This window comes from Schistocerca nitens, chromosome 11 (genome assembly GCF_023898315.1).
Source record: "Schistocerca nitens isolate TAMUIC-IGC-003100 chromosome 11, iqSchNite1.1, whole genome shotgun sequence".
NCBI lineage: Eukaryota > Metazoa > Arthropoda > Insecta > Orthoptera > Acrididae > Schistocerca > Schistocerca nitens.
The window spans coordinates 132,296,881-132,324,451 of NC_064624.1; the positions used below are offsets into that span (position 1 = coordinate 132,296,881).

The 27,571-nt window shown below is 44.5% G+C and overlaps 1 protein-coding gene across 2 annotated transcripts in view; it reads left to right on the forward strand.

Moving 5' to 3' along the window:
• The window catches only part of LOC126212817 (zinc finger protein 239-like), a 91,561-nt gene that overhangs the window by 39,322 nt on the left and 24,668 nt on the right, over positions 1–27,571 (forward strand). For both annotated transcript variants that reach the window (XM_049940227.1, XM_049940228.1), the window contains one exon: positions 8,254–8,412. The gene's annotated coding sequence lies outside the window, so the exon portion shown is untranslated. The remainder of the gene's footprint in view (positions 1–8,253; positions 8,413–27,571) is intronic.

Sequence of the window (27,571 nt, forward strand, 5' to 3'; positions counted from 1 at the left end):
TTACTCACCCTCCACGACTGGGTCTTTCGAGACCCCCTACTGATTTTTATATGTTAGTTTTCATCCCGCCGGTTGTTCCAAGTTAGAGCTGCCACTTCACTCAGCTTCTCACAGAGCCAAGAGAATGGCATCCCATGGCTCTGTGTTGATTGTCACTCCCATCCTCACTGCCAACAATGGGACTAGCAACCTTTGTTGGGCCGCTAGTCACCCTGCGTTGTATGTTGTTGATTTTTGCATTTAGTACATCTCCCACACAATAGCCTGTGCTGAGTGCCAGCTCTAAGGTACCGTCTGGCAGGCCTCTACATGGGCTGTTTCCCATGGTTTCCAACTCTCCTACAAAATCATGGGTCATACATTTCTGATGTACCGTGATCCATTCTGACTGGGAACTCTACTTAGTTACCCAGCACCTGAGTGTTGTAGCACAGTCCAATTTCTTGGGTCTTCTTTTTGATAAAAATCTGACTTGCCTGCCCTGAGGACTAGCTGCAGGTGGAAGCTTAACACTCTCCGCTTTCTTGCTCACACATCTTGGGGTGCAGATCGTGATTTTCTTACCCATCTTTTCCATATTTACCAGGTGCTGGTTTCATCCCAAATGGACATTGTTGCCAGGTTTATGGCTCAGTGGCTCGTTCAGCTTTGAAAACGTTGCACCCAGTCCACCGTCATGGCATGCATCTGGCACTGGTCCCTTTCGGACTAGTCCCTTATGCAGTCTCCTTACCGAAGTGGGACCTTCCCTCTTCAGATTTGATTGTACCAGCTCTTGGTCTCCTGTGCAATCACCATTTGACAATTCCTTGACCATCCCACATATCCCACCTCTTTATGTACAAGGGGTGTTTTCATTCTAATTCCTGCCCTTGGGTGGGATTGCCAATTGGAATGTGTGTTCCTTTCCTCTCCCAAGATCTCCATCTCCCCTCCCAGGACTACGCTCCTTGTGTTTTCTCATGCACTCACCCTTGGATGGTGCCTAGACCATGGTGTATGATTGATCTCTTCTACTGCTCTCGGTTACTCCCATGACCTCATGGCATCTATTATGTCAATTTCTTCAAAAGTTCAAAATGCTACCATTTTTTACACATATGGCTCTAAAACTATGAATCAGATCAGACAGGTACACTTCTACATCTTCTGCTGCTGTTTATTTATTTATTTTTTTGGGGTGGGGGTGGGGGGGAGCATCAGTATTCCGACTGGTTTGATACGGTCCACCATGAATTCCTGTCTTGTGTCAACCTCTTCATCTCAGAGTAGCACTTGCAACCTACATCCTCAATTATTTGCTGTATGTATTCCAATCTCTGTCTTCCTCTACAATTTTTGCCCTCTACACCTCCCTCTGCTACCACGGAAGTCATGATGTCGTAACGGATGTCCTACCATACTGCCCCATCTCCTTGTCAGTGTTATCCACATATTGCTTTCCTCTCCGATTCTGTGCAAAACCTCCTTATTCCTTACTGTGTCAGTCCACCTAATTTTCAACATTCACGTGCAGCACCACATCTCAAATGCTTCGATTCTTTTCTGTTCTGGTTTCCCAACAGTCCATGTCTCACTACCATACAATGCTGTTATCCAGATGTACATTATCAGAAATTTCTTCCTCAAATTAAGGCCCATGTTTGATACTAGTATACTTCCCGTGACCAAAAATGCCCTTTTTTCGAGGGCTAGTATGCTTTTGATGTCATCCTTGCTCTGTCCATCATTGGTTATTTTGCTGCCCAGGCGGCAGAATTCCTTAACTTCATGTACTTCATGACCATCAATCCTGATGCTAAGTTTCTCACTGCTCTCATTTCTGCTACTTCTCATTACTTTCGTCTTTCTTCAATTTACTCTCAATCCATATTCTGTTCTCATTAGATTGTTCATTCCATTGAACATATCATGTAATTCTTCTTCACTTTCACTAGGATAGCAATGTCATCAGTGAATCATATCATTGATATCCTTTCACCTTGAATTTTAATTCCCCTCCTGAAGCTTTCTTTTATTGCCTTTATTGCTTCTTCGATGTACAGATTGAACAGTAGGGGGAAAAGACTACAATCCTATGTTACACCCTGTTTAAATCCAAGGTCATCCACTCTTATTTATTATTCCTTCTTGGCTCTTGTACATATTGTATATTATCCATCTCTCCCTATAGCTTACCCCTATTTTTCTCGCATTTGGGAGAACAACGGTTCAATCCCGAGTCCAGCCATCCTGATTTAGGTTTTCTGTGATTTCTCTAAATCGCTCCAGGCAAATGCCGGGATGGTTCCTTTGAAAGGGCACGGCCGACTTCCTTCCCCATCCTTCCCTAATCTGACAAGACCGATGACCTCGCTGTTTGGTCTCTTCCCCCAAACAACCCAACCCAACCTTATTTTTCTCTCGCATTCGGAAGGACGATGGTTCAGTTCCCCGTCCAGCCATCCTGATTTAGGTTTTCCGTGATTTCCCTAAATCACTCCAGGCAAATGCCAGGATGGTTCCTTTGAAAGGGCACGGCTGACTTCCTTCCCCATCCTTCCCTAATCCGACGAGACCGATGACCTCGCTGTTTGGTCTCTTCCCCCAAACAACCCAACGCAACCCAACCCTATTTTTCTCTTGCATTCGGAAGGACGATGGTTCAGTCCCCCGTCCAGCCATCCTGATTTAGGTTTTCCGTGATTTCCCTAAATCACTCCAGGCAAATGCCAGGATGGTTCCTTTGAAAGGGCATGGCCAACTTCCTTCCCCATCCTTCCCTAATCCGACGAGACCGATGACCTCGCTGTTTGGTCTCTTCCCCCAAACAACCCAACGCAACCCAACCCTATTTTTCTCTCGTATTCAGAAGGACGATGGTTCAATCCCGAGTCCAGCCATCCTGATTTAGGTTTTCCGTGATTTCCCTAAATCACTCCAGGCAAATGCCAGGATGGTTCCTTTGAAAGGGCATGGCCAACTTCCTTCCCCATCCTTCCCTAATCCGACGAGACCGATGACCTCGCTGTTTGGTCTCTTCCCCCAAACAACCCAACGCAACCCAACCCTATTTTTCTCTCGTATTCAGAAGGACGATGGTTCAATCCCGAGTCCAGCCATCCTGATTTAGGTTTTCCGTGATTTCCCTAAATCACTCCAGGCAAATGCCAGGATGGTTCCTTTGAAAGGGCATGGCTGACTTCCTTCCCTCATACAATGAGACCGATGAGCTCACTGTCTGGTCTCCTTCCCCAAACAACCCCAACCTATTTTTCTCAGAATTTTGAACAACTTGCACCGTTTTAAAGTGTCTGATGCTTTTTCCAGGTTGACAAATCCTATGAACGTGTCTTAATTTTCCTTTAGTCTTCCTTCCAATTTCAACCCCAATGTCAGAATTGCCTCCCTGGTACCTTTACCTTATCTAAAGCCAAACTGACTGTCATCTAGCACGTCCTCAATTTTCTTTTCCATTCTTCTGTATATTATTCTTGTTATCAACTTGGATGCGGGAGCTGTTAAGCTGATTGTGTGATAATTCTTGTACTTGTCAGCTCTTGCAGTCTTGGAAATTGTGGGGATTATATTTTTCCGAAAGTAAGGTGATATGTCACCAACATGAATAGTCATTTTGTTGCAAATTCTTCCAATGATTTTAGAAGTTCTGATGGAATGTTATTTGATCTTAAGTCTACCAAAGCTCCCATAAATTCCGATTCTAATACTGGATCCCCTCTCTCTTCTAAATCGACTCCTGTTTCTTCTTCTATCACATCTGATAAATCTTCACCTCATAGAGGCCTTCAATATACTCTTTCCACCCATCTACTCTCTCCTCTGTATTTAACAGTGAAATTCCCATCGCACTCTTAATGTTTTCACCTGTGTTTTTTGCGTCACCGAAGATTGTTTTGACTTTCCTGTATGCCGAGTCAGTCGTTCCGACAATTATTTCTTTTTTGATTTCTTCATATGTTTGATGCAGCCATTTCATCTTAGCTTCCCTGCACTTCGTATTTCTTTCCTTCCTCAGTGACTTGAATTTCTGTATTCCTGAATTTCCCTGAACGTTTTTGCACTTCCTTCTTTCATTGACCATCTGAAGTATTTTTCTGTTACCCATGGATTCTTTGCAGTTACCTTTTTGGTACCTATGTTTTTCTTTCCAGCTTCTGTGATTGCCCTTTTCTGAATCCCACTTCTTTGTGTATTGGTTCTTCCTGACTAACCTCTTGAACTCCAGCCTACTTTTCATCACTATTACATCGTTATCTGAGACCGTATCTGCTCCTGGATATACCTTACTGTCCAGTATCCAATTTTGGAATCTCTGTCTGACCATGATGTAATATAACTGAAATCTTCCAGTATCACCTGGTCTTTTCCAAGTATACCGCCTCCTCTTGTGATTCTTGAACAGATCACAATTAATTTTTCTCCTCCCTCATTCCTTGTCCCAAGCCCATATGCTCCTGTTACCTTTTCTTCTACTCCTTCCCCTACCATGCCATTCCAGTCCCCATGACTGGTAGATTTTCATCTCCCTTTACGTACTGTATTAGCATCTCAATATCCTTTTATACTTCTCTGTCTCTTCATCTTCAGCTTGTGATGTCAGCATGTGTGCCTAAACTATTGTTGTCGGTGTTGGTTTGCTGTTGATTCCGCTAAGAAAAACCCTATCACTGAAGTGTTCACTGTAACACACTCTCGGCCCTACCTTCCTGTTCATAGTTAATACTATGCTTGTTACACCATTTTCTGCTGCTGTTGGTATTACCCTATACTCATCTGACCACAAATTCTTGTCTTCTTTCCATTTAATTTCACTGACCCCTAGTATATCTAGATTGAGCCTTTGCATTTCCCTTTTCAGATTTTCTGGCTTCCCTACGACATTCAAGCTTCTGACATTCCACGGCCCGATTCACAGAACATTATCCTTTCATTGGTTATCCAGTCTTTTTCTCATGGTCACCTCCCCCTTGGCACTTCCCTCCCTGAGATCCGAATGGGGGACTATTCCGGAATCTTTTTCCACTGGAGAGATCATGACACTTCTTCAGTTACAGGCCACATATCCTGTGGATACACATTATGCGTCTTTAACGCATTGGTTTCCGTTACCTTCTGCATCCTCATGCTGTTGATCAGTGCTGATTCTTCCGCCTTTAGGGGCAGTTTCCCACCTCAAGGACAAGAGAGTGCTCTGAACCTCTGTCTGCTCCTCCGCTCTCTTCGATAAGACCGTTGGCAGAAAGAGGGTGACTTATTATGCCGGAAGTCTTCGGCTGCCAAATACTGATTATTAATCAGAATTTAAGCAGTGGCGGGTATCAAAGCCAGGACAGAGGAATTTTTGGACACTAGCCAAAGACGCTACCCATACACCACAGGCTGCTGGTATGGAATGCCATTTGCTGGTGGCACCAAGTAGTGTGCTTGCAGCATAGCTGACAGCCGTGAGCAGAGCCCTCCATTTTATTCAGTGGGCATCCGTTGACTATGTTTAATTGTACTGACTCAATGATCAGTCTCTAGACTATTGACCAAAGTTATTCTTGCCACCCTTTTGTTTCTGCTATTTGTGACCTTGCCGACCTCTGTCGTGCAGCCTGCTCAGTTGCCTTTCTCTGTGTGTCAAGTCATGTAGCTATCCTGGGGAATGAACAAGCTGACTGTTTGGCTAGAGGAATACTTACTTGCTCCCCATTCGCTTTGCTGACACCAGGTACGGATTTGCAGGTGCATGTGAGATCTTTGCTCACTCAGAAATGGCATGACATCTGGTGGGCTACGCTCCCATCTGATAAACACTGCACAGTCAAGGAGGCTACTGAAGAATGGTGCTCTTCTTTCTGCTTCTGCCAGAAGGAATCCGCACTCCTGTGTCATCTCTGCATCAGTTATACCAGGTTAACCTGCAATTTTCTTTTGTGTAACAAGCCATCCTAACATAGTTGTTCTGTAGCATTACAGTCAGTCACTCGTATCTTGGTGGAATGCCCCCTTCTTTTGGCCCTCCGTGCAAACTATGGACGTCCAAACTCATTGCCTCTAATACTGTGATCTTGCCGAACAATTCACAGATTGTTGAACCAGTTCTCTGTTTTCTCTGCGAAAGTGGTTTTTATTCTCAGTTATAAGGTTTTAATCTACTGTTAGACCTGGGGAATGGTGTTTTTTGAGATGTGGTGTCTCGCTCTGTATGCTAGGTATGGGTGGTTCCCAGTCCTATGTTCTTGACCAGGCTATGCCTTCATGCCCCTTTTACTCTGTTTTGATGACTTTTATATTTGGTTTGCCTCCATTCTGCCGCAATTAGTTTTCTATTCTGGGTGTCGTACTTTCTTCAGTAGTGGATGTTCTTGATAAAAGAGATTCACCAATGAGTAACACATTTTTGCCTCACACAGGTCGATGGTAGGCAAAATCGATTGTCAAGTGCCACTAGCAGTAAGGGAATGAAGTGTCAATTGAGGCTGGGAATCTCTTGAGTCTGGGCAGAGCTGTCAGCTACATGTTGTGTTGTAGCAGCTGAGTGAGTCCACAGTGCCACGGATTGACCCTCAACAGAAACATTACTGATTTGTGACAAAATTATATTTTTGACAAGTGTTTTAAATGCTTACAGTGTGCTGAATATTCATGCTTGTGTCAATCGCACTGGTCACTGATTGGATTTCAGTGAGGATTGTGTGTGTTAACCATTGTTATAGCATGTGGTTTAATATAAAAAAACATGGACCTGTGATGAGATTAACCATAATTAGAAATGTGTCTAAAGAGAATATATAAGTCCAACAGTGCAAAACATTTGGCATTAGTAAAACCTATTATCGTTGTGTGAACATTGTTGAGCAGCTGCACTATGATTAGAAATGACTTCCAAAGCAGTGAAATCTGATTAGCACTTATCTGTTAGGTTGCAGTCACATCAAAATTAAAGTTAGGCTGTTGTTTTGGTTAACAACAATCAGTGTCATATTGGTTTGGAGAGTTTCAACTTCCCTATCTCCTTCATCTTACTTTTATTATTGACAATTCAAAATATGTCCATTATGGTTTTTGTCTTCTGGCTTTTACTGTTATGAATCTCCTGACAAGATCAGAAAATGTTCTTTGTGGACGTCTCTACTTCTGGATGCACCACTCTTGGATCAACGGACTTATTTGGTTCCTTACCCCCCTCTCACCCCCCCCCCCCCCCAAAAAAAAAAAAAAATCAACATATCGAACAACCAACTTGTTGGTTCCTCACAATTTAGCTGTCTTCAAAATATGTGCTACACTTTTGCAGTTGTCTCTGATGTGTATGAAGGTGACATTCTTTATTCTTAAATCATAAACTCTTTGACTGGAATGTTGTGAATTTCTTGTTAAATAATTGATAAGAATTTCTACCATATATTTTTTTTGAAGTTCTGATGTATCAAATGCGAAAGTTCTTTCACAAACTTTCTCTTGATAATGTAAGGAAAAGGTAGGCTGCTACTCACTGTAAAGACAATACTGTCAGGTCCAGTCAGGAACAACTAAAGGGAACTTGCACAGTTGTTTTCAGCCAAAGCCTTCTTCAGAAAAGGAAAAATGCGCGCACGCGCGCGCACACACACACACACACACACACACACACACACACCACACACACACACATACGTATAGTAACACAAGCAAGCACACCTAATGCAAACATGACCATCATCTCTTACAGCTCGAACGGGAATGCCATTCAGCTTTGTGCTTGAAAAGGTGAAAAGCTTGACTTATTGGGAGAGCTGGAAATACTTAAGCAGACATGTATGGTTGGCAGACAATTGCTGAATGATCAGCTCACTAGTAGGAACCACAACTATTATAATTCAATGATGTCAGTGTTTAAAATTTTTACATAAATTTTGGTTATTATCTTCTAATGGGTTTTGTTTTGGTTATGTTAATCCCCGCCCCACTCCTCCTCCCCCCCCCCCCCACCCACCCACCACCACCACCACCACCACCACCACCACCACCACCACCACCACCCAAATGTTTCATTCCTAGACATTGTACTTTTAAAGTCGAGTTGGGACTTGCTGTTTCAAGAATTTCTTTTATCCCCAGTTACTGGGATGATGCCCATCTTTGATTATTACCTTACAGTTTTATTTAGTAGTTACAGCAGATGTTACTATTTTATCTACTTAGTGAAATTTCTTGGTTGTTTTATTTTTGACTGTGTTCTGATTAATTGTAACTGCTTAATTGCATGCCTATGTACTTCCTTTGCAGACATTGTATTCATGCCTCATTCCATTGCTCGCCTATGTGCCCACTTGATGCTTGACGTTCCTGCCATGAAGTTACAGCAGCAGCACTGTCTATTATGTTTCTGTGTGAGTGTAGTTCTACAATTGCACCATTCTGGCCTGCTGGTACAATTTCCTTAAGGTATGTCTTCATTCTTTTTATCATTTATTTAGTGTTCTGTCCCACAGTTACATGACATTATGTTGTTTCTGACTAGGTCTCTGCAGGTTCATGTGATTCAGCATGTGCTACAGTTTAGCAGAGAGCTGTTTCATTGTTTTTAAGATGTTGGAAAAAGTCTCTGCAGGTCCTTCTGATTTGACGCATACTTAAGTCTAGCAAAGAGCCATTTTATTGTTTTTAATATGTTATAAAAAGAAAATTTTAAGGTCGGAGCAAATCCTGATGCACATTCAGAATTTTGCAAGCTAGAACCATACCATAATATTTTCTTATTTGTCATCCCTATAGTTAATCTGAAGATGTCCTTTGAAGATGAAACACGTTGTTAATAAAAGAATAAGTCACAACCAAGATTGTTTTTAATTCAAGTTAAATGAATTTGGACACTACTATTTCTTCTGTTGAAGCTGCTGTTTGTTTTTTGTTATCCCCACTAACTACTACTAGTGTGTCTACAGTTATTCAACACCTATGAGAGAATATGGGAACTCGTGAATATTGGATAGACAATGCTCTGGTTACACTGATGGCTTCGGAAAATTCATTCATTCATTCCAATGCTGTGAAAAGCCTGAAAAAGTCTTATACATTCAACAAAATTCCTCATTCAGGATTCATTGTATTACTAAAAACTGACAATCTTCACATTAATGTGAGGAGCATCCTTAGAGATGTGCCCTGTGTCACCTACATTTGAGTAATTGATGCAGTGGTCCAAACTGTCCCCACTCCTCTCCCTCAATTATCATTATGTAATCATTTTTACCAAAATCTGTCCCCAGGGAGTATAAATAACAGATGACATTCTTGAGTCCTACACTTGGTATATAAACAATATATAACTGGAATTTTGTACCCATCCCACTTCTTTATTTCTTGTGTAACATTTGTTAAAGAACTTCACAGAACTAAGGAAAAATAAATTCTCTTGTATATGTAAAGAATAATGTGAAAAATTGAATGGAGCAATATGTTATCAGTCTTTCTCAGACTAAGAAACTGTCTGAATACCACATTCATTACTGAATGTCACAGTGATCCTTACTTGAAACTTTCGTATCAGCACTGGTGTGACAACACCACTACACTACACTGTAGGCTGAGGTACTTCACGGGCTGACAGTTGCTTGATAATAACTGGCGAACAGAAACCTGTGAGAGGAAATTAAAACTTGTGCAATTCAATCTATGGGAAACGGAAACTCCAAAACCTCATAGAGACATGCATGGAGATAACTCTGCAAGAAACTAGTGTGGGTGGCTGTCAACTGAGCACTTGGTAATAGCATCAGCACGATGCACAATGCAAGGTTCACGGTAGCACAGTAGTTGAACTCAGTGTAAGCACTGGCCCACCTTGCTTACTGCTTCCCTCAGGTGAACACCTCTGTCACCACATCTGCCCATACAAGGCATTGCTTGTACGGCAGGTTTCCACACTATTCCGCAGTGCTACCTGTGGTGTGCGTACTGTAAGACCTTCGGTACACACACCATCAGATTATTTGTCTTGTCACTCTAACGAAGTAGGTGAGTGTCAGCAATATGTCTCGTGGTCTTATCGTGGCGTGTTTATCTTCTGCTGTTAGGTCAGACGATAGAAATGCCACTTGCACGCTTAGAGTAGCAGATTGACGGTGACCAACTTTAAACAGAACTTGGTTAATTTTCACACACATTTATTAAAATAGTAACAAGCATAAACCTTACGTAACTTGATTCTGGATGCTATTTACAATTGACAATCTGAAGTTCCTTTGGTCTTGGTATGTTAATCTTATTCTCACATATCTCTGATACTTGACAAAGTGTCTATACATTTATCTTCATGGCTATGTACAGGAATATGATAATCTTCTTAGGTGCAGACTGAAACTTGACTATAGACTGGTACAGACTAATGCAGACTGGTACAGACTAATGCAGACTGACTAATCGGAGGTCTGTACACTCGTTATAATACCTTGCACGTTCAGGTATCACTGCGCGAGTGTGATCCGCGAGGAGAAAAGGTTCTACGTTAGCAGCAATCTCATTGGCTGCGTTACATATTAATACGCGGATTGGCGGAAGCAGAATTTGGTCCGTCTCTGAGGCAGCGCCATCTCGTAGTGCGGAGACGGACGAGCGCTGCGCCTGCGCTGTTGTGCTTAGCGGGGCATGCTGTAGTGGGAAAGTTGTGTACGTGCTGACTACACGGAACTATGTACACAACACTACCCATGCCAGCTCATCTGCCTCCATTGTGATGTCCGCTGGTGGGGATACTAACTACCTCACTCGGTGAATAGGCCGTGTATTGTTGAAAATGGCCAGGATTGGGCTGCAAACAACCAATGTAGAACGGCAGATGCCATTTCAGAACCCAGCAGCAGATGGGTGGATCACCAAAGTAGGCAATGCCAATGCCACTGACTCTGCTGGAAGGACACAAAGGCTGAGGCATCAGGGATATCCACTGACAGCAGTGGAGGTGAGGCCATGTCTTTTGGTCAATGGGTAAGGAGATGGAGGAGGAGCAGGATCAAAATCCTTGGGCTTCAGATCAGTGTGAGTCTCACTAGGCCCCTAGACTGGCGGGGAGGTGACAACAAGAGGGTACCCCACTGCAGGTGATGAATCCGTTTAAGAGGATGGCAGAAGGGCATGGCCTGGGGAATGAACTGAGCGAAATACGAAATCATATTCAGATAATGACTGGGGCTCCTTCAGGTTCTTGGGTGCTGGTAGGTTGACAGTGGCTTTAACGTGGTCATCTGGCAGCAGGAGACCACCTCTGCTAAGCACAACTCCCAAAAAATGCAGCTTTGGGGAGAAAAAACTGCTCTTTTCCAGTTTGCAATTAAGTCCGTTCGCCAGGAGACTTTGGAAAACTGATTGAAGATTTCGGAAGTGTTCCACTCTGATAGCGCCCATTACCCAGATGTACCAAGATAACTGACACTAAATCAACTGCTCCAAATACCATTGATAAATTCCTGACACAGATGAGATTCTGAAATGCAAGCAATTAAACTGATAAAGCCCAAAACAGATGTTGTGGACTGAGGAAGTCTGAAAGACCGCATTAAATGGCAACGGCAGGAGGCTTCACACGAGTTGATATGTGAAAAATATTGGCCTCTCAGCAACTTTGCCAACAACTCCATGTCCGTGAAATTTGATACGAATCTGTGACGCATTGAGTGTTGACTGTCTGTTCAAAATTTTTGCAAAGACACACAGAGCTGTCAGGATTTTGAATCGCCACCAAAGGGGTGGCCCATTGACTTGATGGAATAGAAGAAATGAGGCCTTGATCCTGCCAATGGTGCAACTTGAACCCAATCTTGCCACACATGGTGAAGGGCATGGTGCGGTGGTGACAAAATTTACTGCCGACATCTTAAGATGAACATGTGCCTCAAAATTTTCTGCCCGGCCCAAAGTATTCTCAAATGACCACAGCAAGGTGTCCAAATCATTAAAAGGAACAGTTTGAGACAGTAAATGGACTTCCTCACCAATCTGGAAGGCAAAAACAGAAAAGGTGTTAGTCCAAAAATATTTTATGCCAATGGTGAATTGACCACCAACAATTTAGATTGCTATTCTATGTGCTTATGATGCACGGAAATGGAGAATTGCCCCTGGAAAGGTATCCACTGTTTGCTATGACACAACCTGATGTACTAGCTGTTGTGACTCCGGGCAACTCAAGAGTTTGCCCATATCTAAATTATGAGGCTGACATTCACTCCAGTGTTGACTTGAAATTTGACTGGACACCCCTCCACAGTTTTTTAAGGCATCTGTTTTCTGACTGATTAGATGTAGCCCACCATGAATTCCTTTCCTGTCTTAACATTTTCATCTCAGAGTAGCAGTTGCAGCCTATACCCTCAACTATTTGCTGGATGTATTTCCAATCTGCCTTTCTCTACAGTTTTTACCCTCTACAGTTCTCTCTAGTAGCATGGAGGTTATTGTCTGATGACTTAACAGATGTCGTATCATCTTGTTCCTTCTTTTTATCAGTGTTTTCCACATATTCCTTTCCTCACTGATTCTGCAGAGAACCTGCTCATTACTGACCTTATCAGTCCATCTAATTTTCAACATTCTTCTGCAGTGCCACATCTCAAATACTTCATTTCTTTTCTGTTCTGGTTTTCCCACAGTCCATGTTTCATTACTCTACAATGATGTATTCCAAATGTACATTTTCAGAAATTTCTTCCTCAAATTAAGACCTGTGATTGATACTAGTAGACTTGTCTACACCAGGAATGTTCTTTTTGCCTGTGCTATTCTGCTTTTTATGTCATCCTTGCTCCATCCATCATGGGTTATTTTGCTGCCTGATATCAGAATTCCTTAATTTTATCTAGGTCATGATCCTCAATTCTGATGTTAAGTATCTCGCTGTTCTCATTTCTGTACTTCTGTCTGCAATTTACTCTTATTGCATATTCTGTACTCATTAGAGAGTTCATTTCTGTCAACACATTCTGTAATTATTTTTCACTGAGCATAGCAATGTAGTCAAAAAATCTTGTAATTGATATCCTTCCACCTTGGATTTTGATCCCACTTGGGAAGAAGCTTTCTTTTGTTTCTGTCACTGCTTCTCCTATGGATATATCCCTGTCTTAAAGCCTTTTCAATGTTCTTTGTCTTCCAGTTGTGTTATTCTCTCTTGGTTCGCGGGCATGTCGTATATTACCCATCTTTCCCTATAAATTACCCCAATTTTTCCTGGGATTCCTAACATCTTGCACCATTTTACTTTGTCGAATGTTGTTCCCAGGTAGATAACCCCTATTAATGTGTCTTGATCTTGCTTCAGTTATCAACTGCAACATCAGAACTGCCTCTCTGGTGTCTTTACATTTCCATTTTTTTGTACACTATTCTTGTCAGCATGAGCATGAGCTCTTAAGCCGATTGTGCTATAATTCTCACATTGTTTGGCTCTTGCTATCTTTGGAATTGTGTGGCTGATGATTTTCCAAAAGTCTAATGGGATATTGCTAGTTACATACCATCAGGACACATTCTTGGCAGATTTCACAAACTTCAGATGAACTACCTTGAGGGACTGATGACCTCGCTGTTCAGTCCCTTAACCCTCAGCTAATGGACCAATCTTTAGAAATTAATTGCCCAAATATTCTGTGTCTTTTGGGCTCCAGTGCTTCATATTGCAAGATCAAGTGTACGGTTTCGTCCCCCTTGCCGACGGGCTTTATGGTCTACCGATAAAGCTGTCTGGAAACAGATGTTGCAGGATCGAATCCTGGTCATACTGTTATAACCTTTAATCACTAATAAATTGCGTGGATATTCAAACACACTCACTTAGAAACAATAGCTGGTTACATGATAACAACTCAGTAACTCTTATTCGACTGCCGTGCCGTGACATGCGGCCGGTGCCGTTCGTAGCTAGGTGGCGCTCCCGCGCTCATCCGAATTGCGGAGCGCTTCTATCGCTGCTTGCGCGTAATGTCGTGGCGGCACTGTTAAATGTCGTGGCACTGTCACAACACTTTTCCCCCCTTGAAAGAAAAAAAAAAAACACTCACTTCCTTGGAGACACGGACAGTGCGGAGACATCCATGGCCTCTCGTGAGGCCCCGAGAAGATCCCGCGGAGAGACACGAGAGTATGGTCGAAAATGTCCAGGACGGAAGCTCGTGCATGTAACGTGCCTCCTGGACGAGATGATGAGTGAAAACTCCGGAGCAGCATCCATAGGTGTTGTGGACCTGGGGGTGTGCTCCTGCGAGATGGGTCCCGGAGAAGGCGGCTTCGCGACTGGAGCCGGTTCCGGCGTACTCGGAAGCGGTAGCGACGTCGGCTGCATCAACACATATGGTAGATCGGCAGCAGCGACAGGACTGGCTTCTCGGGCTGGTGGAGGTGAAGGAAGAGGCGGTGGCACCGGCGTGGCCACCACTCGTGGGCGCATCTGGTGGTAATGGCGAACAACCGTGCCGTCGTCCGTACGTATTTCACAAAGCCGGCGGCTGCGAAGAGCCTCGACCACCCCTGGAATCCATTTAGGGCAAGATCCGTACCCTCGTGCCCACACGTCGGCGCCCACCGAGTATTTTCCCGCACTAGGGGACACAGCACAAGGCCTGACAGGCTGAAGCAGGTGCAGTAGAATGCGCGGTTGGCGGCCGTGCAAGAGTTCAGCAGGGCTGCGATCACCCAGAGGCGTCATGCGATAAGAACTCAGAAATTGCAGCAGAGCGTCATCTGTGGAAAAATCACTAAGGAATTTTTTCATCTGGCTTTTGAAAGTGCGGAAAAGGCACTCGACCTCCCCATTTGATTGCGGATGGAAGGGCGGTGCTGTAACATGATGAATCCCTTGTCCAGTACAAAAATCATGGGAGGCCTGCGAAGAGAACTGAGGGCCATTGTCCGTGACGATCTTGGATGGAAGACCTTCTAGCGCAAAGATTGTGGACAAAGCCAGCGTCGTCGCCGCAGTGGTGGGCGACAGAATCGAACAACAAACGTCAACAAGGTGTCAATCAACAGTAGCCAATAAGTACCGAGGAAGGGGCTGGCAAAGTCAGTGTGCACCCGTTCCCATGGCTGCGCCGGATCAGGCCACGGAGAGGGCATTGTATGGGGTGCAGCCAGTTGTTGAGCACACTGACCACACGCAGCAACCATGTGGGCGATGTCCGAATCAATACCGGGCCAATAAACGTGCCTGCGGGCCAGGGACTTAGTCCGAGAAATCCCCCAATGGCCTTCATGCAATAGTTTGAGAGCATCTTTGCAAAGAGAGGCTGGCACCACGACCCGTGGAGATGCGCCATCCGTGGCCAGAAGAACAACACCCTCACGAACAGACAGACGAAGGCGCAAGGCATGGTAGTTGCGAAGGGGATCCGATGCCCGGCCCTGGGTCCTGTCCGACCAACCCCGTTGAACAAAACCGATCACCTGACGCAGGACCGGGTTCCGCGCAGTAGCCGACGTGACCTGCGAGCCTGTAAGTGGAAAACCCTCGACTGCACGACGTTCTTCCTCATCAATGTGGAAACAGAGTAGCTCATCACGATCGAAAACCGGGTCGGGGCTCATCGGCAATCGCGACAATGCGTCAGCGTTGGCGTGCTGGGCCGTGGGGCGATAGTGAATCTCATAGTGAAAACGAGACAAGTATAAGGCCCAACGTTGCAGGCAGTGAGCTGCCTTATCCGGAAGTGACGCCGATGGGCTGAACAGAGAGACCAGTGGCTTGTGGTCGGTGATGAGGTGAAACTTAGAACCATACAAAAAAACGCTGAACTTTTTTAGAACATAAATGATAGCGAGCGCCTCCTTTTCGATTTGAGAGTAATGCCGTTGCGCATCGTTGAGGGTCTTGGAAGCATATGCGATGGGTCGTTCCGACCCATCCTCATACCGATGGACGAGAACAGCCCCTAGGCCATACTGTGACGCGTCAGTCGCCAGAACCAAGTGCTGACTCGGACGGAATGTGGCAAGACAAGGCGCCGACTGCAAATGAGCCTTCAGGCGGACAAAAGCCTGCTCACATTCGTCGGACCAACAGAAAGGGACGTTTTTGCGTAACAGCTGATGCAGAGGATGAGCTACCGCCGCTGCGGATGGAATGAATTTGTGATAATAAGCAATCTTGCCTAGAAACGCCTGAAGTTCTTTGATCGTAGACGGCCGCGGTAGAGCGTTAATGACCGCAACGTGTTGACGTAGAGGACGTATACCCTCACGGGACAAGTGGAAACCAAGATACTCAATGGAGGATTGGAAGAACTGTGACTTGTCCAGATTGCACCTCAACCCAGCCAAATGCAAAACCGGAAACAGTGAACGCAAATTGCGAAGGTGCTCCTCAGTGGAGGCCCCTGTGACAACAATGTCATCCAGATAGTTGATGCAACCGGGAACGGAAGCCGTGAGCTGTTCCAAAAACCGTTGAAAAATGGCCGGCTCGATAGCGATGCCAAATGGTAACCGCTGGTACTGATACAACCCACAAGGAGTGTTGATGACGAGAAATTCCTTGGAAGAAGCATCCAACGGCAACTGATGGTACGCCTCCGATAAGTCCAGTTTAGAAAAGAAGTGGCCCCCAGCGAGCTTGGTAAATAACTCCTCAGGACGGGGAAGAGGATAAGTGTCAATGAGGCTCTGAGCTTTGACAGTGGCTTTAAAATCACCACACAATTGCAGACTCCCGTTTGGTTCAGAAACCACCACGATTGGCGATGCCCATTCGCTGGAGGTAACAAGAAGGAGAATCCCGGAAGCTCTTAACCTGTCTATCTCAGCCTTGACAGGTGCATGCAACGCCACCGGAATAGGGCGTGCCCGGAAAAACTTAGGGCGAGCTGTAGGTGTAAGAGTAATGTGGGCTTCAAAATCCTTGGCACGACCCAGACCAGGAGAGAACACGGACGAAAATTCAGAACACAATCCATCCAGCTGTTGATACGGAATATCCTCAGATATGAGGTGCACATCATCATCAATGGAGAACCCGAACAACTGGAAAGCATCATAACCGAACAGGTTTTCAGTGCCCGCATGATCCACCACATAAAACGTGAGGGCCCTAACAACAGACTTGTAGGCAGTGGAAGCATCAAACTGGCCAATGATAGGAATTTTCTGTTTATTATAAGTTGTCAGATTTCGCGTAACTGGAGACAAGGGAGGGGAGCCCAGCTCCAAATACGTGCGAGAATTAATGAGAGTTACTGCAGAGCCAGTGTCCACTTGCATGCGAATGTCTTTATCCAGAACACGAACAGTAACAAACAACTTATTCGTTTGAGAAAGCACACAGTTAACATCCATGTCCGATGCCTCGTCCTCGCCGACAGGAACTTTAGGGGACTGACACACAGAAGCAATGTGGCCTTTTTTCGTGCATGAATTACACGTGGCCCAACGTTTTGGACACGTGGCCCTGTCATGCTGTACGAAACAACGTGGACAAGAAGGAAGGGCGGAACGAACCTGCTTCTGTGGTTGCTGTTTTCGCTGCGAGCGTTGCGGCCCAACGCGACGTTGTTGACGCTAGTGAACCGCCGCCACGTCTTTGTTCTCCTGTGAAACAGGCAAATTGTCCGTGTCGAAAGTTGACTGTACAGCGCCTACATCACACCACGCGTCTATTTGCGCGCCAGCAATGTGAGACACTTCAAAGGATTGAGCGATGCTTAGAACTTCCGACAATGATGGGTTTGGCAGTTGTAGGGCACGTTACCGAGCTTCTTTATCAGGAGCAAGCCGTAGAATAGCATCCCTAACCATTGAATCAGCATAAGACTCATGATGAGTGTCCGTGACAAACTGACATTTCCTACTCAGACCGTGTAGTTCCGCCGCCCAAGCCCGGTAAGATTGATGGGGCTGTTTACGACACCGGTAGAACCCCACGCGGGCGGCAACGACGTAGGTGTTTTTTCGGTAATAGTTAGACAATAAGTCACACATTTCTTGGAAGGACAGAGAGGCAGGTTCCCGCAGATGGGCTAACTGTGATAACAGCTGATAGATCCGTGGGGAAATCCAAGATAGAAATAACGACTTACACATAGGAGCATTGACAACGCCGAAAGCCAAGAAGTGTTGCCACAAACGCTTCTCATAATCCTCCCAGTCTTCAGCGGCCTCGTCATAAGGAGGGAATGGAGGTGGAGAAGAGGAAGACAGACGATGAGTAAGCGACGTCGACAACGCCTGAATAGCAGCCGTCAGCTGTGTTTGTTATTCAATGAGCGCTTGCATAAGCTGTTCCATGTCTGCCCCATCACGAACACACAAATCCACAATGCAGTGAAAATATCCGACCTCATCGCCAAAAAGTGTTATAACCTTTACTCACCAATAATTGCGTGGATATTCAAACACACTCACTTAGAAACAATAACTGGTTACATGATAACTCCGTATCTCTTATTCGACAGCCGTGCCGTGGCATGCGGCCAGCGCCGTTCGTAGCTAGGTGGCGCTCCCGCGCTCAGCCGAGTGCGGAGCGCCTCTATCGCCGTTTGCGCGTACTGTCATGGCGGCACTGTTAAATGTCGTGGCACTGTCATAACACATACCACAGATTTTTCAGTCTGTTTTAACATGGACTTCACCTTTCAGTGATGTGGGAAGTCACAAGAAACATCATGTGTTTCAGATTCTGCATTAGACTGTGTCACTGGGGTGGGTAATGGACATGCAAGTCACCGAAATGATGTCGAATAGAAAGACTTGCACCAGGCCAATGAGCCACATGAAATTATTACTGTTCCCCTAGCCACGTAGTCTACACAATGGAGACTTCTGTCTCTGTACCCATCATGTACATGTGTTTCTTGACGTTCCCACGCGTAGTCATTACTTATAAGTGCTACCATGAGTTTAACCATCAAGCTCAGGACTACAGAAGTTCACTTAAAATGTACCTTTAGTATTATTAATTTGCCATGTTTCTGTTTTTGGATCTTAGTTCAGTATTCTGTGTGCTACTATGTAAGTTTGATTTTGCCATTGCCTTAGTGATGGTTATGACAGGTTCCGATCCAACAAATGAGCATTGCTCTCATCCTCATTAGTGTATCAGCGTGTTCATTGTTTCTGATTCCCGAGTGACCAGAATTCCCAGCATGTTTACCCTGTTTCTTTCCTCTAGACAAACGTGTGGTTCCTGAAGAGGGGCAGCAGCCTTTTCAGTAGTTGCAGGGGCAACAGTCTGGATGATTGACTGATCTGGCCCTGTAACACTAACCAAAACGGCCTTGCTGTTGTGGTACCGTGAACGGCTGAAAGCAAGGGGAAACTACAGCCATAATTTTTCCCGAGGGCATGCAGCTTTACTGTATGTTTAAATGATGATGGCGTCCTCTTGGGTAAAATATTCTGGAGGTAAAATAGTCCACCATTCGGATCTCCGGGCGGGGACTACTCAGGAGGACGTCGTTATCAGGAGAAAGAAAACTGGCATTCTACGGATCGGAGCGTGGAATGTCAGATCCCTTAATCGGCAGATAGATTAGAAAATTTAAAAAGGGAAATGGATAGGTTAAAGTTAGATATAGTGGGAATTAGTGAAGTTCGGTGGCAGGAGGAACAAGACTTTTGACCAGGTGAATACAGGGTTATAAATACAAAATCAAATAGGGGTAATGCAGGAGTAGGTTTAATAATGAATAAAAAAATAGGAGTGTGGGTAAGCTACTACAGACAGCATAGTGAATGCATTATTGTGGCCAAGATAGACACAAAGCCCATGCCTACTACAGTAGTACAAGTTTATATGCCAACTAGCTCTGCAGATGATGAAGAAATTGATGAAATGTATGATGAGATAAAAGAAATTATTCACGTAGTGAAGGGAGACAAAAATTTAATAGTCATGGGTGACTGGAACTCGATAGTAGTAAAAGGAAGAGAAGGAAACGTAGTAGGTGAATGTGGATTGGGAGTAAGGAATGAAAGAGGAAGCCGCCTGGTAGAATTTTGCACAGAGCATAACTTAATCATAGCTAACACTTGGTTTAAGAATCATGATAGAAGGTTGTATACATGGAAGAACCCTGGAGATACTAAAAGGTTTCAGATAGATTATGTAATGGTAAGACAGAGATTTAGGAACCAGATTTTAAATTGTAAGACATTTCCAGGGGCAGATGTGGACTCTGACCACAATCTATTGGTTATGAACTGTAGATTAAAACTGAAGAAACTGCAAAAAAGTGGGAATTTAAGGAGATGGGACCTGGATAAACTGAAAGAACCAGAGGTTGTACAGAGTTTCAGGGAGCGTAGGGGAACAATTGACAGGAATGGGGGAAATAAATACAGTAGAAGAAGAATGAGTAGCTTTGAGGAATGAAATAGTGAAGGCAGCAGAGGATCAAGTAGGTAAAAAGACCAGGGCTAGTAGAAATCCTTGGGTAACAGAATAGATACTGAATTTAATTTATGAAAGGAGAAAATAACAAAAATGCAGTAAGTGAAGCAGGCTAAAAGGAATACAAACGTCTGAAAAATGAGATTGACAGGAAGTGTAAAATGGCTAAGCAGGGATGGCTAGAGGACAAATGTAAGGATGTAGAGGCTTATCTCACTAGGGGTAAGATAGATACTGCCCACAGGAAAATTAAAGAGACCTTTGGAGAAAAGAGAACCACTTGCATGAATATCAAGGGCTCAGATGGAAACCCAGTTCTAAGCAAAGAAGGGAAAGCAGAAAGGTAGAAGGAGTATATAGAAGGTCTATACAGGGGCGATGTTCTTGAGGACAATATTATGGAAATGGAAGAGGAGGTAGGTGAAGATGAAATGGGAGATATGACACTGCGTGAAGAGTTTGACAGAGCACTGAAAGACCTAAGTCGAAACAAGGCCCCGGGAGTAGACAACATTCCATTAGAACTACTGACAGCCTTTGGAGAGCCAGTCCTGACAAAACTCTACCATGTGGTGAGCAAGATGTATGAGACAGCCGAAATTCCCTCAGACTTCAAGAAGAAAATAGTAATTCCAATCCCAAAGAAAGCAGGTGTTGACAGATGTGAAAATTACCAAACTATCAGTTTAATAAGACACAGCTGCAAAATACTAACACGAATTCTTTACAGACAAATGGAAAAATTGGTAGAAGCTGACCTCAGGGAAGATCAGTTTGGATTCCGTAGAAATGTTGGAACATGTGAGGCAATACTGACCCTACGACTTATCTTAGAAGAAAGATTAAGGAAAGGCAAACCTACGTTTCTAGCATTTGTAGACTTAGAGAAACCTTTTAATAGTGTTGACTGGAATACTCTCTTTCAAATACTGAAGGTGGCAGGGGTAAAATACAGGGAGCAAAAGGCTATTTACAGTTTGTACAGAAAGCAGATGGCAGTTATAAGAGTCGAGGGACATGAAAAGGAAGCAGTGGTTGGCATGGGAGTGAGACAGGGTTGTAGCCTCTCCCCGATGTCATTCAATCTGTATATTGAGCAAGCAGTAAAGGAAACAAAAGAAAAGTTCAGAGTAGGTATTAAAATCCATGGAGAAGAAATAAAAACTTTGAGGTTTGCTGATGACATTGTAATTCTGTCAGAGACAGCAAAGGACTTGGAAGAGCAGTTGAACGGAATGGACAGTGTCTTGAAAGGAGGGTATAAGATGAACATCGACAAAAGCAAAACAAGGATAATGGAATGTAGTCAAATTAAATTGTGTGATGCTGAGGGAATTAAATTAGGAAATGAGACACTTAAAGTAGTAAAGGAGTTTTGCCATTTTGGGAGCAAAATGACTGATGATGGTCAAAGTAGAGAGGATATAAAATGTAGACTGGCAATGGCAAGGAAAGCGTTTCTGAAGAAGAGAAATTTGTTAACATCGAGTATAGATTTGTCTGGAAGTCGTTTCTGAAAGTATTTATATGGAGTGTAGCCATGTATGGGAGTGAAACATGGACGATAAATAGAAGCTTTTGAAATGTGGTGCTACAGAAGAATGCTCAAGATTAGATGGGTAGATCACATAACCAATGAGGAGGTATTGAATAGAATTGGGGACAAGAGGAGTCTGTGGCATAACTTGACTAGAAGAAGGGATCGCTTGGTAGGACATGTTCTGAGGCCTCAAGGGATCACCAATTTGGTACTGGAGGGCAGCGTGGAGGGTAAAAATTGTAGAGGGAGACCAAGAGATGAATACACTAAGCAGATTCAGAAGGATGCAGGTTGCAGTAGGTACTGGGAGATGAAGAAGCTTGCACAGGATAGAGTAGCATGGAGAGCTGCATCAAACCAGTCTCAGGACTGAAGACCACAACAACAACATATTAGTTCATCTCCTCCTCCCTTATCTCTCTGCCCATCTCCTCTCCTCTCTTCTCTCTCTCTCTCTCTCTCTCTCTCTGTCTCTCTCTCTCTCTATCTCCATTTCCCTCCTTTCTCTGTCCATTTCTTTCTCTCCCTTTCCTCTGTCCATGCCTTCTTCTTCCTCCCATTATCTGACCATCTCCTCGTCTCTCCAATTTCTGTCCATTTCCTTCTCTTTCCTTCCTCTGTCCATTTTGTCCTCTTTCCTTCCTCTGTCCGTTTCTTCCTCTCCCCATCTCTGCCCATCTCCTCGTGTCTCCATCTCTGTCTGTCCCCCTCTTTCCTTTCTCTGTCCATCTGTTCCTCCCCCCTCATCCAAAATCTGTGTCCATCCTCCCCCTCTGTCTGTCCATGTCCTCCTCTCCCATCTCTCTCTGTGTTATCACTACCACCCCAAATAGGAGGTTCCTGCTTCTTACTTCCACAGTATTTCCTTCCAGCTTTATGTGCACCAAGTTTGGTTGAAATGAGTCCAGCGTTTACGAGGAGCTTATTACTAACAGCTTTGCCCACATATGCACATCAAACATATTTCATATGTGTTTGTACACTTATTTCACCTGTCTCTCTAGTGAATTTTGCCCTACTGTTTTGTTTCCATGCATCTCAATGTTTATGATGTCGTATCTCCTTACCTATGTGTTGTAGAATGATGTATTTTTGCAAGTACACTACTGGCCATTAAAATTGCTACACCAAGAAGAAATGCAGATGACAAACAGGTACTCATTGGACAAATATATTATACTAGAACTGACATGTGATTACATTTTTCTGCAGTTTGGGTGCATAGATCCTGAGAAATCAGTACCCTGAACAACCGCCTCTGGCCGTAATAACGGCCTTCATACGGCTGGGCATTGAGTCAAACAGAGCTTCGATGGTGTGTACAGGTACAGCTGCCCATGCAGCTTCAACATGGTACCACAGTTCATCAAGAGTAGTGACTGACGTATTGTGATGAGCCAGTTGCTTGGCCACCATTGACCAGACGTTTTCAATTGGTGAGAGATCTGGAGAATGTGCTGGCCAGGGCAGCAGTCGAACATTTTCTGTATCCAGAAAGGCCCGTACAGGACCTGCAACATGCGGTCGTGCATTATCCTGCTGAAATGTAGGGTTTCACAGGAATTGAATGAAGGGTAGAGCCACGGGTCGTAACACATCTGTAATGTAACGTCCACTGTTCAAAGTGCCGTCAAAGCGAGCAAGAGATGACTGAGGCGTGTAACCGATGGCACCCCATACCATCATGCCGGGTGATACGCCAGTATGGCGATGACGAATACACGCTTCCAGTGTGCATTCACTGTGATGTCGCCAAACATGGATGCGGCCATCGTGATTCTGTAAACAGAACCTGGATTCTTCCGAAAAAATGACGTTTTGCCATTCTTGCACCCAGGTTTGTCGTCGAGTACACCATCGCAGGCGTTCCTGTCTGTCGTGCAGACCGCAGCTGCGGTCTCCAAGCTGATGGTCCATGCTGTGGCAAACGTTGTCGAACTGTTCGTGCAGATGGTTGTTGTCCTGCAAACGTCCCCATCTGTTGACGGTTTTACTACACTCAGCTTGTATAGCCACGTCCCCTTCTTTCTGCAGAAAGTTTATTTCTAGAGGCAACAACTATTCTCCTGACAGAGACATCACGTACACTATGCACGCATTCAAAAATCAACTTACGATTCATTCAGAAATCAATTTAAAATGTGTTCAAAAACCAACAGGGATGCGTTTCAAAATCATATGAACAATCGATAGACCAATGTGCGCTGGATGCTAGGAGCTTTGTGAAACAAGTTTTTTTTTTCCTCAAGAATATGAATTTGGCGCCCCCTTTTCCTGGTAACATCTAGCTACTTGCTGCAACTGCTTGCACAGCTAACTGCCACATTCCTGTAGCCAGAAGTGGGAGAATCTACTACACAAACGCGACTCAACTGCGTACGCGCATGAGGCCCCTTGTAACTACTAAAATGAATCTAATGTTAACAGATGTGACTTCACACTCATCGGAGGCAATTTGTTGCTATGAAGCTGAGCCGTGGTAAAAATTTCTGTTTTGAAGAGCGCGCCGCAGCACATTGTGTGAAGCAGTCGCCCTCCATTTCTGGCGGTGGCGCCGCTGTGGCAGTCGCAGCTTTGGTGTCTCCCTCTGGTGGGAAAGGGGAAAGGTTGCCTGTTCACGTGCATTTAAGAGGTGCTATGAGCTTGCCAGTCGGTCAGTCTGGGTGAGTCTGGAATCAGTCTGGGGTCAGTCTCTCATCCCCAGCTTGCTAGTCTGTCTCTCGTCCGAATTTGTGGGTCAGTTAGTGTCTGTCTGTCGTCCGGAGTGTTAGTATACTTTTTGTTTGGATCCATCTTTAAAGCCGGATAAATGATAGTCTTTCCACTCCGCCGGTAAGGGAACTCAGCGAGTGGTCACCCGGTCGGGGCTTAGTTCCTGCATCTGAGTCTGAGCGTTAGGCCGCCAGTCTGCTCGAGTTGCTTAGGCAATGGTCATTGGCGGTTGGATCGATCGGTTGGTCAGTCGTGCCCTGAGACACGAGATGATTTGCCCGCCTCGAGCGTCGGCGCATGTGAGGTCGCCACGTGAGTACAGTGGGCCGCGCCGTATAGCGAGGTGCAATGTCTTCGCGGCTGACACGAGAGCAACAGGAGTCAACCCACGACATCAGTCTGGCTGGTGCGAGCTGCGACGCCATGAGATGGGAGATCGGCGCGCCTTCCTGCGTCCGTTGAAGCGGCTGGCAGTGGACGGTTTGGGAGAGCAATTTGGGGGTGCTGTGCCAGGTCTTCTCCAGAAATCGCATTTTATTAGAAGTTAAGTGATTGGTGATATGAGGTCACCAGCCGCTTTGTTTTGGGAGTCGTCCCACCATTCTTCTCTGTTTGCCCACCCACGGGAAGGTGGTTATTTATGAGTTGGGTGGTCCGTTTTTCCCTTGTGGAGTAGGGGAAGGTTAGAGCAACCTGTGGTTCGGGTTGTTTGGTAATCTCCGTATTAATCTGCCGTACGTTAGTAGCTGCCTCTGTCATGTTTGTCGGGTTCATTGTGTTAACGAATTCATTGCTTGGAGTGTAACGGCCTAATTCCTGAAATATGTTTTTATCTTGCCTGTCATCTTGAGAGGTGATTTTTATCTTGCCTGTCATCTTGAGAGGTGATACATGTGTACTGTAGAGCATGTTAACTCGTTTGGCCAACCTTGTGTAATTTTATATAAGATTGCATTTCATGGGCTTTTATTTAAATGGTTGCCACCCTTCCACCGTAAGACTTTTCTTAGAACTTAAAATCAAGTTGCACCTTTGGTGGCAAGTTAATCTTTTAATTTTAGAGTTTGGTATCATTTCCATCCCTCCTACGGTGTGCATAGTTTGTGTGCTTGTGTGAACTGTTAAAACTTTTCGTTTAAAGTAATCAGGTGTGTTGTAGATTTGCACCAGTGTAGTCTTTCAGAGGTTGTTGTGAGCGGTCGTGACTACAGCCGTGTCAAAAGGAAGCGGCAAGGTTCTCAGCCCGAAAGCTCATACACTCAAAAATTTGTTTCTTTCTGACTCTGAAAAATTGTAACTTGGTATTTAGAGGGTGCTTTCTGCTTACAATTTTAAATGTTTCTTTTTTTTTTAAAAAAAAAAAGTAAAATAAAAATAAAGAAAACCGCTTTTAGGAATAAAATTTCCATTTTTTAAAAGCAATTTGATTATGATTTCATCAGTTACTCCCTGGCAACTACTTCCACGCTCCAATAGTGTGATTAAATGTGTTAGTGTTCTTGATGAATCACTAGTAAATAAAATAAAATTTTAAGAATATTCTTTGAAATTAAATCCACGGTTCAGAAGCATTGAGTCTTCCTAAAACCTTTGACACATTCTGCTGTTGGCAGACGCTTGCATGAGCACTGTGTGTCATTGCTGCATGTGGCACATTTCCTTTGCAATTTAAGTTATTTTCGTTTTTTCTCTCGTGTATGTTTTATTGATGAATATTATTCTGCAGTAACGGGATACAGTAATATTGTATGTTAGAGTATCGGTTCTTACCAGTCAAAATTACAAAAATTTCTTAGAAAACTAAAACAATGAAAAATTCTCAGAATTCTAAAAAATTGCCAGATTTTTCCCGGTTTTATCCCAGATGAAAAAATTCCCAGGTTTTTCCCGGATCTCCCGGTTGTCCCAGGTCGTATACACCCTGACCTATAGTAGTGAGGTCCCTGTTTTTAGATTGGTGGTTATCCAACAGAGATGTCCACTGCTCAATATCACCTCACAGCTAGAGGAGCTAGTTCAGATGGCTGTCTTTGAGAAGACTGGGGGGGGGGGGCAGGGGGGGCAGGAGGGGGCAGGGGGGGGGTGGAGGTACACAATGGTTGGTTGGTCCCATGTACAGGAGGGTCTATCTGGATAAAGTATGAAAGGAGCTGGGAACAAAAAAAATGGCTCTGAGCACTATGGGACTTAACATCTGTGGTTATCAGTCGCCTAGAACTTAGAACTACTTAAACCTAACTAACCTAAGGACATCACACACATCCATGCCCGAGGCAGGATTCGAACCTGCGACCGTAGCGGTCACGCGGCTCCAGACTGAAGCGCCTAGAACCGCACGGCCACACTGGCCGGCAGCTGGGAATAGAGGATTGGCTTAAGGACATGGTGCACAAGGTATATACATAGCGGGAGGAAAAGCTGGGTGTTGAGACTTCTGAAAGATGTTCCTCCAAAGGCTCTATCTGAGAAAGTATGTGTGCAGAACAAGAAGGTCTCAACAGAAGATTGGTGGTAACCAACTGGAAAGTTATATCTGATGGCCAAAGCCTAGTGGTGGAAATAGGTGAGGAATTCCTTGGGGCAATGCGAGAATACAACCTGAAAGTGTATTGATCAATCTCGCAGAACATTCTCTCAAGAACAGAATTTCATTCATGCCGATGCTGGTCTTTTTTCCACAGACTTGGTGATCATCAGGATGAAACAGTGTGACACTGTGAAGAAGGAAGCTCGAGGGAATTCATATTAGCCTCAGCTTAGCTTCCTTACGAACACAGTGCTCTTCCTTCCCAGACAGTGAGGAAACTGGTTGACAGCTGCTTGCAGCTAAATGAGCAACTGCTCGTTGGTTGTGATGCCGAAGCCTACAACCAGGTGTGGGGAAGCAGCAACGCCAACAGTAGAGGCTAGAGGCACCACGGGCGTCTGCGCTTCTCTCTCTCGCACGCTGCTACATGAAGTCACAGTTACATGACTGTAGC